General features: G+C 42.1%; 1 protein-coding gene across 2 annotated transcripts in view; it reads left to right on the top strand.

The window, feature by feature from the left end:
• The window catches only part of TTC7A (tetratricopeptide repeat domain 7A), a 351,234-nt gene that overhangs the window by 209,097 nt on the left and 123,848 nt on the right, over positions 1 to 18,289 (top strand). The window lies entirely within an intron of this gene.

The raw sequence follows: 18,289 nt of genomic DNA, 5'->3' as shown, positions 1-18,289 counted from the left end.
AGTATAGAAAGAAGCAAGAACACTGCTGTATTCTCTGTAAACCAGATTTCTGTTTAGCTGCTGCTAAACCGCTGTTGCTTCTCTCTGTGTATCTTATACTATACTGTAATTAGTGGTGTATCTAGCATATGTTGATTGATGCTGTAATGTCCTGGAGTATAATATAAGGGCAGCATAGGCTATTAAATAACTGAAAATGAAGGAAAAAGCCTCAGACAAGGACCTTCCCACCTCCACCGAAGTGGTTTACTAAAGGTGGTTGAACGGTCACCTTATTGGCAAAAAACCTTCAGTGAAATAAGAGCTTTATGCTGTGCTTTGCTAATGTAAACCAAAAGATAGAAGAAAAACTTTTCCACTTATCTTCGGCTGATCGGTATACAATTTGTTTTCATGACATCTGAGTCATTTGTGGCTATGTATCTAGCATATGTGACATCTGGGGCTGATCATTTTTTAACATCCCCTCCTCTGTATAAAAAACATGACTTTTTTTTTTTTTTTTTTTTTTACTAATAATCCACAAGTTGCACAACAAGTGTGTACTAGGAAAAGGCAGCATCTTACACACTGCAGTGAGAACTAGGAACATCAAGCCAGATTAGTACAGATCAATCCTGCCCAGTCAGTGCTAACAGAACACCATGTCTTTCATGAACACAGAAATAAGTAATCAAACTAAAAATAGAAATATGTGGACAAAAGTTAAACTGAACCACAAAGAAGCCAGAATTTGCATACAATGCAACACAACAGAAACAGTGATGCATGTTCCCTAATACTGTGCAAAATATAGATGTAAATTTGAAAAAAAACTGAGAAATAATAATCATTACTTTACAAATTAACAAATAAGACAAAAATGGGAAATGAGATAAAACCATTTTATTGTATTAATATATTTTTCAATTAGCTTTCAGAAGCCAAAACCTCCTTCCTTATGTCAATAATGTATGCTGCTGTTATGGTATCCTGTCCTGACCTGAGGAAGGAGGTTTTGGTCTCTGAAAGTTAGACAAAAATGTATTAAAATTAGTCCAATAAAAGGATCACCTTGTTTCCATTTTCTATTTATAAACATTCAACAACACACTTACAATACTACTTTATCCTAAAGCAGGGGTGTCCAATGTCAGTCCTTGAGGGCCGCAATCCAGTCGGGTTTTCAGGATTTCCCCAATGAATATGCATGAGATCTATTTGCATGCACTGATTTCATTGTATGCTAATAGATCTCATACATATTCATTGGGGAAATCCTGAAAACCCGACTGGATTGCGGCCCTCGAGGACCGACATTGGACACCCCTGTCCTAAAGCAAAATAAATAAATAAAATAAATAGAACATTTTTTCTACCTTTGTCATCTCTGGTTTCTGCTTTCCTCATCTTCTTATCACTCTTCCTTCCATCTACTCTCTGCCCCTTCCATATGGCATCTGCCCACTTTCTATACCCCTTCTAGAAACTGTCTGCTTCCCCCCCTTCCATCTCTTCCTCCCTGAAACCGCGAATACAGAGGGAGAAGTGTACTACAAAATAGGATGGGGATTTGATATTGGGGAAACCTCCTAGGAATTCACACATAATGACCCAGCGTGCCTTATCATAAACTGTGAAGTAGTTTGGTTTAGAATCCCGGGGAGTAAATCAACATTAATAAATAAGAACATAAGCATGGCTTCTGCCAAGTCTGACCATGGGTCGATCATGCCCAACAGTCTGCTCCCGCAGCGGCACCCACAGGTTCACGACCTGTAAGTGATCTTATACCTAAAACATTCTATTCCCTAATCATTTAATATTCTGTATAGTAACCCTCTAACTCAGTGATTCCCAACCCTGTCCTGGAGGAACACCAGGCCAATCGGGTTTTCAGGCTAGCCCTAATGAATATGCATGAGAGAGATTTGCATATGATGGAAGTGATAGGCATGCAAATTTGCTTCATGCATATTCATTAGGGCTAGCCTGAAAACCCAATTGGCCTGGTGTTCCTCCAGGACAGGGTTGGGAACCACTGCTCTAACTATACCCTTCAATCCCCTTTTCCTTCAGGAAATCATCCAATCCCATTTTGATACCCAAAATCGTACTCTGCCCTACCTCCTCCTCTGGAAGCGCATTCCAGGTGTCCACCACCCTCTGAGTGAAGAAGAACTTCCTAGCATTTGTTCTGAATCTGTCTCCTTTCAATTTTTGCGAATGCCTTCTTGTTTTGTTTCCCCCGCTAGTCTGAAGAATCTGTCCCTCTCCACCTTCTCCATACCCTTCATGATCTTATAAGTTTCTATCATGTCCCCTCTAAGTCTCCGCTTTTCCAGGGAAAAGAGCTCCAGCTTCTCTAGCCTTTCAGCATATGAAAGGTTTTCCATGCCTTTTATCATCCTTGTTGCTCTTCTCTGGACCCTCTCAAGTATCGCCATATCCTTCTTAAGGTACGGCGACCAGTATTGAACGCAGTACTCTAGATGCGGGCGCACCATTGCCCGATACAGTGGCAGGATAACTTCCTTCATTCTGGTAGTGATACCTTTTTTGATAATGCCCAGCATTCTATTCGCCTTCTTTGAGGCCGCTGCGCATTGTGCCGCCGCCTTCATTGTGTTATCCACTAAAACCCCCAAGTCCTTTTCCAATTTGCCTTCTCCCAAATTGCCTTTGCCAGCTCCATCCCCTCCCCCCATCATGTAGTTATACATCGGGTTTCCTTTCCCTATGTGCAAGACTTTACATTTTTCTACATTGAAGCTCATCTGCCATTTGTTTGCCCACTCAGTATGTTCAGGTTCCTTTGTAGTTCTTTGCATTCCTCCACAGTTTTAGCCCTACTGGAGAGTTTCGTGTCGTCCGTGAATTTTATAACTTCACACTTTGTCCCTGACTCCGGGTTATTTATGAATATATTGAACAGCAGCGGTCCCAGTACTGACCCCTGCGGGATGCCACTCGTGACCCCTTTCCATGAAGGCAGATAAATATTATATGGCCTTTTTAGTCTGTCTAATCATGCCATCTGCCAACCCCTCCTTTCCCTTAGAAATCCAATGTACTTGTCCCAAGATTAAACCATGTTCCTAGAAATAGCTACAAGGCTAGAAAATAGGAATGGGTAGCAGGATCTAGCTTCTCATTTTCCAGTTCTCTGTTTTTACCTATTTGCTGTTTTCCAGACACTTGATTTCATCTTTTATTTGATATTCTGGTTTTTATACCCCCTCTACTGCTGCTACTTATATTTCTTCAGATCTGAAAGGCATACACAGCGCTGTACATGTACATCTAATGTATAATAGGTGCCTGCTCAGAAGAGCTTACAATCGAGACACACAAGACATATAGGGGTTGGGGGAGTTTCTTGCAGAGAGAATGGTAGGATGGACAAAGGTTTCTTGCATTGAGTGGGAATTAGGAGTTGAAAGCAGCCTCAAAGAAGTTTTCCTCATTTCCTGTGTCACTCCCCCCAACTTGAATACTCCCTGCTATACTCCCCCAGCCCCCATAGATCCCTACAATACAAAATAACACAAATATACATACAATACCATTCACTGGTGACATAGCCAGATGGCTGAATTAGGGTGGGCCTGAGCCCAGAGTGGATGGGCACAATATTTTAATTTTCATCCCCTCACTCCTGCACCAGTGAATGGATGAGGATATCCAAGTCCGCCATCTGAAGAACTTTTCCCGGCCAGATTTCTTTTAATCTGGGCAGCCAGTGGCAGTGTCCCCCCAGCCTCATTTGCATAAAGGACCATCTTTAGAGACATAGAAATAAACGGCAGATAAGGGCCACGGCCCATCTAGTCTGCCCACCCCAATGACCCTCCCCTACCTTTCTCTGTGAATAGATCCCACGTGTCTATCCCATTTGGCCTTAAAATCAGGCATGCTGCTGGCCTCAATAACCTGAAGTGGAAGACTATTCCAGCGATCAACCACCCTTTCCAGTTTACCCTTTAACTCCCTTCTCTCTTATAAATAAAAGGTTTAGCAGAACCTGACAACTTCCCCCAGCTACCCTGCCCCCCTAAAGACCTGAGAAGAGGATCCTAAAGCTCTCACATCCCTCCACCACAAAAGTAAAAGCTATAAAGTAGCAACATTTTTCATCTCCCCAGACCTCTTTCAGGTCTCCCTCTCCAGCCTGCCCCATCCAATGGCAAAGAAAAGACCTGCAGTGGCGTAGTAAGGGTAGGTGACGCCCCTCTCCTGCTCCTTCCTGCCCCCACTCCACACTTACGCTTTCCCTTTCCCCTTGAACCTCTAAATCTTCGCCAACGCAAGTGGCTTCTCCAGCATGCTCCTCACACCAGTGTTGGATTTCCCTTTGACGTCACTTCTTGGCCCTGTGACCCAGAAGTGATTCAGAGGGGAATCAGCCTGGGCGAGCAACAGGCAGGAGAAGTTGCTCACGCTAGTGAAGATCTACGCCACTGCTTGGGAGCAGAAACCATTTACTCTTTCCTCCTACAAGTCTCTTTCTGAAAATGAAGATAGTTCCTCCATTGCACCAAACGTAGGCCTGGCTGCAGACCCTTTCTCAGTACTTTGGGAGGATATCGCCAGGGTCTTAAACTCAAACCCTTTGCAGGGCCACATTTTGGATTTGTAGGTACTTGGAGGGCCACAGAAAAAAATAGTTAATGTCTTATTAAAGAAATGACAATTTTGCATGAGGTAAAACTCTTTATAGTTTATAAAACTTTCCTTTAACTGTTAAAGAAAAGATTTATAAACTATGAAGAGTTTTACCTCATGCAAAATAGTCATTTCTTTAATAAGACATTAACTATTTTTTCTGCAGCCCTCAGAGTTAAAGTTTAACATTTTTCCTTTTCCTTTGAATTAACAAAAGATTATAACAGTTATAACAGGCGTCCGCAACCGCCTTCAGCTCTCACCTCCTCCAGCACCGGACACACGCACAAGCTGCACTGCCTCCAACCATTGCCTCCAACCATTACTGACTGCTGTAACCTCATGCAAGCACTTTCCTGCGTCTGCCCGCGATTGGACGCCACCTCACAATCGCGTACAGATGCAGGAAAACGCTTGCGTGTGGTTACAGCAATCGCCATATGCGATCGCTGGACACTTGTGGAATGGACAATTGCGAACAGACCGAGGGCCTCAAAATAGTACCTGGCGTGCCGCGAGTTTGAGACCCGCTGGGCTAGAGGGAAGGAGAGGGTTCACCAAGTTGCCATATGTACTTTACTCACTATGAGTCAAGGAAGGTAAAATGTCAGGCTATGGAGGGCCCTTTTTTGGTGGTCTGAGGGCAATTGGGCTAGCATTACCAGCTGCATTAAATCACTCTTAATGCAATCTCAACATACTTTAGTGATTGGGCTCCTTGGGTTGTTGCTAAAATCCAACTCTTCAACTTTTTCTAATAACCATAAAAAACAACTACGAGTGTTTTCTTAACCAGCCGTGTAATGATTTATAGATATAGCAACTGTGCTTTTGTTTAAAAAGAAAAAAACAACTCTACTTTCTTTTTTACCTTTTAGTTCCATATGTAGCTATTATGTGAGTACTATGCTTGTATCTGTTGCAACAATACAAACTGGTTTGTTTTTTTTGGGTTAACAAAAGATTTTGAATATTTTTGTCCTCAAACCTAGTGCTTTTGAGTAATAGGGAAGAAGCATTTCTTTGTGAAGTTCTCCAGGTTAACAGCCTGGCCTTTTCTGTTAAATGAATGGCCTAGTCATTGCAAAACATTCATATTGTTTGGCATGCTCATTATAACAGGCTCCAAATGAAAGCCTGAATAGCACCCTCTGATGCTAAAGCCTGTAGGCAGACAGAAATACTTGGCCACCAAGGATGCTTTATGTATGCTAATCCTCCACCCTCTCCAAACTGGCAAACTTCTCTGGTCAGTACAGGATTTGCAAATCAATGAAGTTCCTTTGGGAGTGGAGATTATTGTCGAGATTTTTTTTTCACAACATAAAGCAACATTTTGATAGTGTTTTAGGACAGTGTTCTTCAACCTATGGACCGGTGGAAATAAAATAATTATTTTGTGGACCGGCACCGGTCTGTGAACCAGCAGTTGAAGAACACTGGGCTAAGTCTTGGGCCAGACCCTGCCCATCTCCACCCAATCTCCGCCCCAGACCCCGCCCCATAATACTACTAAATGTAACACCATTTTTTCCATTCATTTTTCATATATATACACACACACACACAATATAATCGTATTAACATCACATAATGGTTAACCACAAAATTAAACTACACAAAGGACACTGTATGCTTCTCAATATTCATTCCTATCAGAACACAGATAACCCCTATGCAAATAAGGGACCAAAAGCTAAAAGTAATATATGCAAACAAACCCTAAGATGCAAGACTCTGCATGCAGAACAACCCCAGAGGAAAAGAAACAAATGCATTTCTTCCTGAACAGACAGCAGATGTAAATCAATCACTAAATTTAAAAATAAAATCATTCCCCCTACCGTTGTTGTCTCCCTCCCTCCATGCTGTGCCTTGCCTTCTAGCCTGCCCCCCTGGAGTTATCTTCGGGTTGGCTCCCTCTTCCTCAGTGCTGCAGTGCACAAAGCCATGGGCAGCGGCTCCTCGCTTGTCCCGCGCCTCATTTGGAAGCCTTTCCTCTGATGTTGTGACGTCAGAGAGAAGGCTTCTGGTTCATGCGTAGGATGCGCATAGGAGCCTCTGGCCACGGCTTTGTGCACTGCAGCACTGAGGAAGAGGGAGCCGGCCCGAAGACAACGCTGCATCGATCACACCGTGGACCAGCAGCTGAAGAGCATTGTCTGGGGCCCGATGCACGCGCCGGTCCTGTGGACCAGCACGAAATTTCTGCGGACCGGCACCGGTCCACCGACCGGCGGTTAAAGAACACTATTTTAGGATGCGTTATTTATCCTATAGCAGGATTTTTCCATTGCTTCATCATTGTAGCATGCACAGTCATACACATTTCTTTAAAATGTCGGATATAATCCTATTTCATGAATTAGCTGATGCCTTTCCCACAGTGGAGGCCCCAGTAGAATTTATAGTGCTGCTGATAGGATTCCTGCTAAACCCAGCACTGGCAAGGGAATTCCAGCTGGCAGTCCACCTGCAGCCCTGGAGTCACAGAGCACAATCTGGGTTGCAAACCTTCATGGTTCTCCTTAATTTAGTCAACTATGGCATCTGTCAATAGACATTTGTATCCCAATCCCTAGAACACTATGATGGCTGCTACCAAGTTTTCTTGATGCCTCCCTTCTTTCTTCTACCTGCAAACTGAATATGTTCAGTGAATCTGTAGAACAGGGCTGCCCAAGTCCGGTCCTCGAGATCTACTGGCAGGCCAAGTTTTCAGGATATCCACAACGAATATGCATATGAGAGAGATTTGCATACCAAGAAGGCAGTACAGGCAAATCTCTCTCTCATGCATATTCATTGTGGATATCCTGAAAACCTGGCCTGCCAGTAGATCTCGAGGACCGGACTTGGGCAGCCCTGCTGTAGAATTTGAAAAACATAGTGTTGTTTCCTATTAGTTTTAGTTAACAGGGGCTGTAATACTTTTACTAATATAGTGATCTTTCTTGATTTTGAACATAAAAACCACCATGCTGGGTTAGACCAAAGGTATCCTGTTTCTACAGTGGCCAATCCAGGTCACAAGTACCTGGCAGAAGCCCAAATAGTAGCAACATTCCAGAGCTCAGATTGTGATGTCATAAAGCCTCATTCCACCAATGCCTAAGAGCCAACCTCACCAGTGATGTCACAATGGCTTGATTGTCCTATTCTTAGCTCTCATAAGAATTGCCGTACTGGGACAGACCGAAGGTCATCAAGCCCAGTATCCTGTTTTGAACAGTGTCCAATCCAGGTCCCAAGTACCTGGCAGAAGCCCAAATAGTAGCAACATTTCATGCTGCCAATCCCAGAACAAGCAGCACCATCTCCAAAATAGTGTCCCTAGTGGTATTTTCACATTACTGCCTCTAATGGCCTTTCAGAGAGCAACAAAGACCTTTCTTTTTACGAAAGATACTGACCCCTTTGAAAGCTTCTATCTGCATCCTCTCACCTCTAAGTAGTTAGGAAACTGTCTCCTTGCATGCTTCTATCAGTATCTCCTCTTCCTTTTTTTAATACTTTTGCTCTGTGTAGTCTCTGTCTTCAACTTCATGTCCTCCTCCTACACTGTGAATGTCCTTTTGTAACCCATTCTGAGACCAGACCTTCAAACTTGAAAAGTCACTTTAATAGCAACCATGCAGAGTAAAAACTCAAAATGGACTTGAAGGTCTAGTCTTCTTTGCTCCTTTTTGCAGTTCTTCATGATTTGGTGCAGTTTGCTGCCTCCTGTCCTTTGGTTATATGCAAAATAGCACAAAAGGATGTAGAGTTTTTTTCAAAAAACTAATAAGCAATTTTAACTTTATTTTAAATGAAATTAAAACAAAATTTATTAATAATCACAATAAGACACCAAATTTCCCAACAAAGTAATGTTCACCTATCTGCAGAGGCTTTCTGTAATCTCAGCATTCTTTCAGAAGATGGTCACATTTCTGGAGTATCTGGTGTTGCTAAATGTCCCGGGGTACTTTATGATCAGCTTGGCCTTATGTTGAGCATCTACAGTATGTAGATGGAATTGATTAAAGACCTGGTGTTCTCTGCACCATGCTCTTAGAGCTAGCATTAACGACCTTTCTGCGATTGCATTTCTTTGCTCCCCGTACATTGTTGCTATGCATTCTGGCTTGATTCCTGACTCAAGATCCCGTTGCTTAGGGTGGCTAGATTTGGGAACGCTATAGTATTCTCTGGGGTAGTAAGGAGGGGTGGGGGAGGGGCAGACTGCTCCGGGCACCGTGTCAGTGGGGGCAGTGGCACCTCTCTGCCCCATCACGCTCGTGCCTCCCCTCCCCCCACCCCATACCGCTGTAGATATTCGCTAGCACGAGCAACGTCTGCCTGTTTCTTGCGTCAGCTTGGTTCCCTTCTGAATCACTTCCGGGTCACAGGGCCAGGAAGTGACATCAGAGGGAAATCCAACGCTGACACGAGAAGCATGCTGCAGAAGCCACTCGCGCTGGTGAAAATTTAGAGATATGGTGGGAGGGAGAGTGCGAGTATGGAGTCGATGGGAAGGGGGAAGGCACAGCCTCAGATGCTTCCTACCTTTGCTACGCCACTGACAGTATTACACTAATACTACTGCTGTTGACTCTGGAGAGTGGTCCAAGATCGCCAGAGTTTACAATCAAGGTGTCAGGACCCTGTGGCATGTCAAAATACTGTAAACTTGAATTTTGACAGATAGAATGGCTTGTTTCAAGCAGCAAAGTGGTATTGAGAGAAACTAACAGCCTGATTGCTTTTCTAGCAGTCCCTACTGATTTACCAAAGAGCATCAGTATAAAAGTTACTTTCTAAGGAGCTGTAGCCATGGTGAAGCAAGGATGCGGTAAGGGAGGCCTGGGATACAAATTCTCTATCTTAAAATAGTATTCAGCCAAAAGCTACATGAATAAATCTTTTTGCTAGCAGTATTTATTTATAGATAGGGCTTTTGATCTTAGGTGATTTTTAAATAGAATTTTACATGTTTATTTTTCAGACAATGTACATGAAGGGTGTGAGAAAAATAGGGATTTATTGGTGCTTTGGATTGTGAAATGAATTCTAGGTGCAATTTTAAGTGGGCTCAGTTTAGAAAGATGGGAGTGGGAGTGTTAGCTTTACTGCAGCATTTTAGCTGTGGGAACCATTTATGAGCTTCCAGAGATTTTGAGGACCCCCAACTTGTTTCCACCAACTTCAGCTTTCCTATCTGTTCAGTTGTAGCTGCAACTGGGTGATTCTGTACTTGTCTTCTTCTGTCTCTTCCTTCCACATTCATTTCTGCTCCATCTCTTTTTTTCCTCCTCCATATCATGTTGTATTTTCATATTTCTCATCTTCACCCTCCCCCTGTCTCCCAACTCTACCACATCCATCAACCTCTCCTCTTATCACATTTCCCCCACTCTTGTTTGTTCTCTATTAGAGAATGACACGGTGGCTGTTACCCGCGGGTAGCCCGCTGAAATGAGGAGAGAAAAATAGTGGTTGCCACGGGGACAAGGCCAGTCACTGCCCCGTGGAGCAGTAAATGGTCTTGTCTCCGCAGTGAAGTGAGGGAACGCGCGCGGTCACCGCTCGCCGCTCTCCTGCCTTCTCCCTTCCCCTCACCTTATGTGGCAAATTTCATTTTTCTTCTCCCAGCAGCACGCTTTCAACAAGTCGCATGCGGCTGCTTCAGTTGAATCTTCTCCTCTAACACAATCGGAAACAGGAAGTTGCGTTAGAGGAGAAGATTCAACTGAAGCAGCCACACGCGACTTGTTGAAAGTGTGCTGCTGGGAGAAGAAAAATTAAATTCGCCACTTAAGCTGAGGAGAAGGGAGGGAAGGAGATGACAGGACGGTGGCAATTGGGCGGGAGAGGGCTGTTGGACGCAACCGCGCGGGTTCCCTCACAGTAGGAAGGGAGGGAGTGAAAGGGAAAGAGATACTGGGCCAAGGGGATGAAGTAAAAGGGAGACAAATATTGAACCCACAGCAGGAAAAAGGGGAGGACAGGCAGATGAGCCAGATGCTGGAAGCGGGGAGAAGAAAGAGGGAAAGAAGATAGATGGGGTTGGAGAGGAGAGAGACACATTGGTGTGGAAGAGGAAGTGAAGGGAAATCTGGACACAGGAAGGTAACAGAAACAGAGGGAAAATCACGTGCATAGAGGCATAGTGACAGAGACATAAAGGGGAGATACATGGGGATGGTATATGGACATAGGGGGGGGCAATGCCAGACATAGAAGGGAGTATACAGATACAGAGGGGAGATATTAGAAATGGGGAAAATAGGAACACAGAAGGGAGATGGTTTGTGCGGATGAGATCAGATGGTTTGCGGGGACGGGGATCGAGCTCGTGGGGACGGGACAGGGACTGAGCTCGCGGGGACTGAACTTGTGAGGACAGGACGGGGACAAGCTCACAGGGATGGGGACAAATTTTTTTCCCTGTGTCATTCTCTATTCTCTACATCTCTTCCCCTGCATTCTGTCTCCAGTTTTGCCCTGTACTTAGCCAGCATGAGCTGCAGGATCCTCAGCACATACAATGCTACTGATTCTGCGACACCTCACCTTCTATTTACACAGCCACTTTGTAACAGGAAGTGCACAGTAGAAATTGAAGGGACCATAGGATTGGTTGTATAGCACAGTAGCACCAGCTCTAGCCTGCTGCTGCCATGTTAATTTTATAATTTAGGGACCCTTTTACCAAACTGCATTAAGTAGCTAGCACAGATTTTACCAAGCATTAAATGTTAGCATGGACTCGTGCTAATCTCTAACTTGTGTTGAAACAGCCAGAGCGATTAAAAAAAGCTTTCTGTCAAAAGTTCTACAGTGGCACTCCCCCCTTTCCCAATGTCCCCCAGTCTGTGATCACCCTGACACCTGTCCAATCTCTGATTCACCATCCCCTTGACACCCCCTAACATCCCTCATCTTCAATTCCACCCAACCCATCTGACTCTTCCCCATTCTCAGATCCTGTCCCCTGAAGTCTAAAACCCCATCCCCTCAATATAAAGCCCTCCCCATCCCCTCAATATAAACCCCCTTCCATACTTATCACCATTGGTAGTCCAGTGGCCCTGACTGGGAACAGTCCAATCCATTTTCACCTGAGGACTGCCAGGATCCAAATTGGTGCCAATGATCCCTAGTGGTAGTCTTGTGGTGTAACCCCTAAAGGATATCCTTGTATATAGAACATACATGGAAGGATGCCCGTGGTCAGGGTTTGAACCAGGAGGGTTAGATTGAAGGGGGGGGGGTAGTGGGGATTGGATTGGGGGGATAAGAAATGGGGAGTGTCAATAGATTTTGACTTTGCGGGATCAGATTGGGGAGAGATTTGATGGAATGTATCGCCTCAGCAGAGATATTTGATGAAGGAGTGTATCACCTCAGCAATTCATTAATATGCTGTTTATTTTTAACTGGACCTGTGGCTGTCAATAATGGATTCCTGCGTTAGGCTTACAGTATGCGATTTCAATAGAAGGATGAACTCTAAATCACAATTGAAGGGATGGTGCGATTCAACCTCCCCTAAATACCTTCTATATGAATATTGATTCTTCAGGCCCTCAGAAGTGCCACCAAACGTTCAATAACTTTCATAACATTTGGCTTTAGGCATCCTATCGTCATCGGGACACTAATTTGGTAATTGAAAGTCTACAGTGGTTATTTTTTAAATATTCAATAAGTTAAATAAAAGCAACTGCTTCATAAAGTTGTAAAGTGCATATTCTTAGCTTGGGTGGTTAACCAAGAGGGATAAGGTCACCAACATGTTTCACCCTACAGGGGTTTCATCAGGGCACAATCCCTCAGTAATATACTCAGTTATTCACGATGTGGCCACCCAAAAATTGATCTAAAGATCAATAATGTCAATAATGGAGGCATAAAACTTCATTTGTAACCCTCTCCCCTTTTGACCTGAAAGCATGATGGCAAAATATCTGAGCCCATTATGTGACTGGCCAATGTATTCATGCCAGTTGGAGCTGAGAAAGATGCCAAGGCTATGAGAACATAGTCCTAATCGACTTGCCTTTCTGAGAACTGGCATTCAACATAACCCTATAAACAATTACTGTTAGAGGATGCTTTCCCATCTCTTACCACATTGGATGAATCTACAGAACCAGTATTTCTTGCTTTTTTTTTTCCTCATTTTTAATCACTCTTGGACCGCTTTGTTATATGGAACATCTGTGACGTGTCTAAACTGAAGTGAAGGAATCTGCTCATCTGTTCTACTTCCAAATGAACTGGAAGGAAAGGATTGTTTACAAATTGAATTGCTCTGAACCACCTGCTAGTTCTGTGTACAGTCCTTTTGCCAATATAAAAGGCATTTTGTTATTCCAGTGTTGCATAATTTAATGATACTTCCCGGTTTCTGGGCTTCTAAAGGCCAGGGCTGACTATGCTTAGTCCTTAATACCCTCAATCACGTTGGCTTCCTGCAAGTTTCCAATGGATATGCATGAGTGCTAAGGACCAGTTTAGGGCCTAATTTAGTAAGGGGGCAATTCTATAAATTGGCACCTCCTTTTAGGTGCCACAGTGGGGCGTGCTTAGTGCCGATTTGGTAACAGCTTAAGGGCACGCCTAAGCTGTTATAGAATGCTAATGCAAAGCCAAATTGACATTCCAAAGTTTAGACACACTCACATACGGCAGGTCAATGCCTGGTGTAAGTGGGTGCAACCAAGTTGCCCGTGTTCATGCTATGCATGTAATTGTTGTTATTCTATAAATGGCGCACATCACTTGGCAGCAAGCCCATGCTCTGCTCACTTGTATGCGTTCCCCCTGACAGTTGCAGGATAAACGATATAGATGCACTTATTAGCATCTACTGTTCTATAAATTAGGCCCCTTGAGAGGTGGTGTGTCATTCTTACAAACTGAGTGAAAATAAACAATGGCACTTAGGAAGGAAGACCTCCACAAAATTTGTCATTAGTGACCAATGCAGTTTTATCCTCAAACTAATCAGACAGCTCTGCCTCCCCTTCCTCAATCAAACAGCCTTCCTGCTCTCTCCATGTAACAATTCAATTTGCCTTCATTTAAATAGCCAGGCCTCCCCTACCAGACACACAGATGATCCCTCTGCTCCTCTGCCCTCTTCCCCCCAAAAAGAAGCAGACAGTTCTCAGCCAGTTGCTAGAATCAGAGTATAAAAGCCTCAGGATTGCTCACCAGTTCATCTGTTTATATGGGTATATCCAAAAAAACTGTAAGGAAACTTAGGATTATCCAAAACACAGCGGTCCGCTTGATATTTGGATTAAAAAAGAGCGACCATGTTAGCCCCTACTACAGACTGCTTCACTGGCTGCCAATGGAGGCACGAATCATATTCAAGTTCTCTTGCATATGTTTCAAGCTGGTTTGGGGACTAGCTCCTACATACCTGCTTCCTCACTTCACTCTATACAATCCTACGAGACAAACCAGAAACAGCAACCTATTTGCATACCCGAGCATTACCGGCTGCAAATACAAAACCTTCCTGGATAGAACTTTTATGTACCAAGCTAACAAACAACAACACTGGTTAAACAGCTACATAAATGGAGCAAGACTGACATATAATGCCTTTAGAAAAGCCATAAAAACTGCCTTATTCAACAGAATTGTCACCTAAAAAAGTATCTACACCTAACACTACATATGTCCACTCCTGCTTTCAAATCTGAAATGTCTAACATTATATTCTGCTGCCTTTTTAAGACTCTGTATTTTCACTGCCTTTTGTAAGATTCCATATGCAGTATCTCTCTGCCTTTTTGTAAGACTCTATATGCTCTTGTAAGATTACGCTATATCCTGGACCTTTTGTAAGATTCTATATGCTTTTTGTAAGTTTCTATATACTGTATCCCGGACTTCAACACATTGTAACTCGCTGATTGTCCAGCTCTCTTCAGTGTGAACCGCCTAGAAGTCTCACGACTATGGCGGTATAGAAGAATAAAGTTATTATTATTATTATTATCTGCTGTCCTCTCTCTGCAGCGTGTCCTTTTAAGTGCACAGATTGGATTAGATTCAGGCTCCGCAGGGCTCTCACTTACATCCATGCGGCGTCTGTAGTTTCTCCAGCTGAGCTCTCTTTTCGTTCTCTGGAGAACACTAGGAGACTACAAGTGCTACAAGGCTCAAACTGAGAGCCCTTTCCTGCACAAAAAAGAAGATGCCTCGGAGGAAATGGGGGGGAGGGGGGGAAAGGAAGTGGTAAGGAGCTCTATTGATTTTATATTCTTTGATCCCAGCAACTGGCCAAATTTTGCGCAAATTCTGCAGTTGTGCAGAATTCCTCCAGGAATAACAATTCAACATAATGCTTTCCTATTTAATTTTGTATTTCGTTTCCTTATGGATCTTGTTTTAGAATTGTACACCACTTGTCCTGCTTTAAGAGCTAAAAGCGGTACAATAGGTTTTCAGTAAATAAATATAATATTCATACAGATAAACTGCAAAAACAAAAATGAGCTGCATGCAAAATATTAAGTCTGTTTATCACGTAGGATGATTATAAATTCGACAGTTGAAGTTAACTAAACACTCAGAAAAAAGCAGTGCGCTAAAAACTTCTCAGCCCAACAGAGAATCTGTCTTAACAGAGATTTCGGCAGTTGGAACCCAAACACAGTACCGGGTAAAGCTTTGGATTCTTGCCCAGAAATAGCTAAGAAGAAAAAAAAAAAAAAATTTAAAGTGAATCAGGTTGGGCACACTGGATGGACCATTCGGGTCTTTATCTGCCGTCATCTACTATGTTACTAATCTAAATCTTAGATTTATATACTGGATCATCCTTTTAAGATATAGGGCTCAACTCGGTCTACAATAAAAAAAGGTTTACAAAGATGTATTGATTTTAAGATAGATCATTAAGAATTACATTCTAAAAAAACTTTGAAACATCGTAGTTTTAAAAATTTTTATAGAAAACCTGAAAAGAAATACAATGATTGTATCTGAATGGGAAGGTCATTCCATAGTGTAGTCAATAGGAAGGAAAAAGATCGAGCAATTTTGCCGGTTGATCGAGAGCCTTTGACCGAAGGAAAAGATAACTTATGTATATGAATAGTTCTACAACCCAAACTGTTTGAAGAGTTTAAGGTTAAGGGTATCAGAGAGTCAAATAATCCATGAATAATTTTACAAACAATACAAGCACATTTAAACTGAACTGCGTAATGAAATGAGAGCCAGTGTAAGTGGAGCCATGAAAAATACAAGTTATTCCACATATTCACCCCTAAGTTCAACACACTTGTCACATCATATCTGAAGTTTCTGTAACCCTTCCAAAAAATACTCCAATGTCTGGTCACTGAAATACTGCTCCGCTTCTGTAATCACCTCCAAATCACTCAAATATTGTCGCCCTTTCAAACTGTTTTTAAGATTTGGAAACAGAAAATAGTCAGATGGAGCAAGATCTGGTGAGTAGGTTTGATGGTCTATACTCTGAAATCCCAGCTGCATCAAAACATCTATCGTATTTCCAGCCTTGTGAGCCTTCCAGCCTTGTGAGTTCCAGCCTTGTGAGCCTTGGTGCATTGTTTTGCCTTGAATATTAATAAAACGAACACTATGCTTTTTCCATGGAAGGATTGCCCTAGACTACTTTCTCCCATCTCCATTAAGGGCATTCCTTTGCACATGGCTCACAATATTAGGATTCTCGGAGTGATATTCGATAATAAATTAACGTATCATGATCACATAAGTTATGTGGTCAAATCTACTTTCTACCGACTCCGTCAAATTCGTTCAGTGGCAAAATTTTTATGTGCAAAATCTCTGAATATTTTAATTCATTCATTAGTAATATCCAAAATTGATTATTGTAGTGCATTGTTTAAAGGTATATCGCAGAAAGAAATCAGACGTCTGCAAATTATTCAGAACACCTCTGTTAAAATAATTTATAAAGCCAAAAAATTTGATCATGTCTCTCCACTTCTCAAAAAAGCACATTGGCTCCCAGTTGCACACCGAATCTTATTTAAAATATGTCTACTTACATTTAAATCATTATTATTTAAAACCCCCGCTTTTATTTTTAGAGTTTTAATTCCTTATCGTACTTTGAGACAGTTAAGATCGCAGGATCAACACTTATTGGCAGTGCCCTCACTGAAAGTTATCAATACAAGGCGTCACACCATTTTTTCAATAACAGCTCCCCAATCTTGGAATGATCTCCCACTATTTCTTCGAGAGGAAAGGAACTTAGATAAATTTAAATCCAAACTTAAGAGCTTTCTTTTTAATGATGCTTTTAATGAATAAATTTTATATTTTAAAAACTTTTTTACTTTTCACTTTTTACTTTATATATTAAATATAAATTTTATTTGTTACCCCTCCTATTGTTTTTTCCTTAAATGTAATTAAATTAAATTAATATTGATTGTAATCCTTTAATAATCTCTCCTTTGCCTTGAAATTATATGTAGAAATTATGTATAGCAATGTCTGTAATTATTATTTTTAACTCATTTTGAATATTGTTTGTCAGATTTGTCACCCCAAATGATTTCTTATGAAATTGTACATCGCCTAGAAAATGTGATAGGCGATTAATCAAATTTTTCTAATAAACTTGGAAACTTGGAAAAGAGAGCTCCTTTTTTGCAACTTCCCTCTCCTTTTTTCTTTTAATGCGTCCTTTAATTGGCACAGCAAGTTAAGTAGTATTCTGCATTAATTGTTTGGCCCCTTGGAAAATAGTCGGTCATTACAACACCTTCCTGATCTCAAAACACTGTGGCCATGAACTTTCCTGGCAACTTTTGGGTCTTGAATTTCCTCAGCCTTGGAGAATATGAGTACCACCATTGCATGGACTGTTTTATCTCAGGATCATAGGTGTAACCATGTTTTATCAGCAGTAACTAGTCGTTCTGAAAAGTTGGCACTAGCTCGCTAAAAATGCTGCAAAATCAACTTGGAAGTGTCAACTCAATGCCATTTCTCGTCAGCATTCAAACATTTGGGCACCCACTTGACTGACAAGCTTCTGCATACCCAGCTGCTCGTGGGTTATACATCCAACACATTCCCTGGATATCTATAGTGTCTCATCAATTGTTGTAGCCAATATTTGCCAAAATCAGGTCATAGACATGGTCAACAATTTACATTACATTAGGGACTTCTATTCCGCCTATACCTTGCAGTTCAAGGCGGATTACAAAAGAGCTAACTGGACATTTCCAGTGAAGTTACAACAGTTTGGGGTTTTTTTTTTTTGTTTGTTTGTTTTTTTGGTTACAAGGGAGGAGAGGTACCTGGATTAATTCTGGAAGAACTTGCAAATTGGATATTTAATTGACTGTACGTTACTGTGTGATATAACAAATTTCAGGAGTTGACACTGTTTGAGGCCTCCCAGATCTTGCTGCATCTTTGGTCTCTATCTCCACTCTGAAAGTTAGCATACCACTTCTTCACTGGAGTATGATGGGCATTTGTCACTCAATGTTTGTATCATACATTCATGGATTTCCTTTGGAGTTTTCTTCTGCAGGAATAGGAACTTCATGACGGCTCGGGGTTCCACACTTGAAAATTCCTCACTTTTCATTGACATAGTTCAGTGAATGATCTGAAACAA

This window comes from Geotrypetes seraphini, chromosome 3 (genome assembly GCF_902459505.1).
Source record: "Geotrypetes seraphini chromosome 3, aGeoSer1.1, whole genome shotgun sequence".
In the NCBI taxonomy this organism is placed as follows: domain Eukaryota; kingdom Metazoa; phylum Chordata; class Amphibia; order Gymnophiona; family Dermophiidae; genus Geotrypetes; species Geotrypetes seraphini.
The sequence above is the reverse complement of the archived record's forward strand: the minus strand, read 5'-3'. Positions and strand labels throughout refer to the sequence as shown.